Below are 1,524 nucleotides of genomic sequence, written 5' to 3'. Positions count from 1 at the left end.
TTTACTTGTACTTGCACCAAATCACACTAGTTTATAATATTTAAGTAATAAATCAAGTTAATTACATACATTAATCAACTGTTATTCATAATAAAGGTACATATGAAACATACATGACGTGTGTGACAATTGTCATTTAAGAAAAAAAAAAAAAAAAAAACAATTGTCCCATCACATTTAAGACTACCATTTATTTTTCTTTTTCGACTTTCCATCTCATTAAAATTATACTCCCTCTGGTCCACAATAAGTGACCAATTTATTTTTGGTATGCCCATTAAAAACATACTAAATTCTATACAAAAATACCTAGTATGACTAAATTATCCTTAATTAAATATTTAATATGAGGAGTAAGAATTTTTTTTAGGAATATGTATATAAAGGTAATTTTGAAAAAACAAATTGATTTTTTTTTTAATTATATAAATGGACACTTATTTTGGATCAAAATAAAAAAGTAAATTGGTCAATTATTGTGGACCGGAGGGAGTACAAAATAGTACCAAGAGAAGAACCATATTATAGAAGCATATTACAGCAACAAGATTTATTTAGGTTATTACTAGGGGTGTTCATGGTTCGGTTTGGATCGGTTTTTCCCGAAAAAGAAACCAAACCAAGTAAGTCGGTTTTTCAAATATTAGAACCAAAACAAACCAATTAAGTCGGTTTTTTCTCGATTCGGTTTATGTCGGATTTTGTCGGTTTTTCAGTTTTTTATTTGTCGGTTTTTTTCCTTAAATATACGACATACACTACCAAACACATATTTCGGCGTGTGTTTTTTTTTTTTTTAATAATGGAAGGTAATATATGAATAAGAACAGATAGCATTCTGCTAGAGAGAGAGGGCGCTAGCCCGGGTACATAAGTATAAGGTCCCCTTGGGCATGCAACCCAAAAAGATAGAAAGACCGCTCGCTCGAAGAAAACTCTTTTAGAGCCTGGTACCAGCCAAGCCCCCTCGACTCGGCACTTTTGTGGACGGTAAAAAGATCGGGAGTCTTCCTTGGAAGATCTCCAAAGGATGCTTGTTGCTTTAAACGAAGAGGGAAAATCCGCAAGCCACATTTTTAACGTAACACTATCAAATCAATTGCCCTTTTAGAAATCTATTATTTATCAAGATATATTGATGATAATTGAATTAAATAGTGATGAATAATTTAAGGATTCAATTAAAAATATATTATTTTTAACACGAAATGGATTCTTACACTTAACAAAAGAAAACTACCAATCAAATTAGAATGTAAAGGTAAAGAACTATACTAAAAGTGCAAACTATTAACATTTACCATAAAAATTTTGAAACTTTGTATAAAAATATACATATATATAGGTGTAATAATGATTTTGAAATAGCTACTCCTATAGTCGGTTTGATTCGGTTTTTTTTCGGTTTTTTTCTGATTAAAACCATAACCAAACCAAATTTGATCGGTTTTTAAAATTCAAAACAAAACCAAACCAAACCAAAAAGTATCGATTTTTTTGGTCGGTTTGGTTTGGTTTTCGGTT

This window comes from Nicotiana attenuata, chromosome 4, assembly GCF_001879085.1.
Source record: "Nicotiana attenuata strain UT chromosome 4, NIATTr2, whole genome shotgun sequence".
NCBI classification, from domain to species: domain Eukaryota; kingdom Viridiplantae; phylum Streptophyta; class Magnoliopsida; order Solanales; family Solanaceae; genus Nicotiana; species Nicotiana attenuata.
This window is presented reverse-complemented; position numbering follows the sequence as displayed.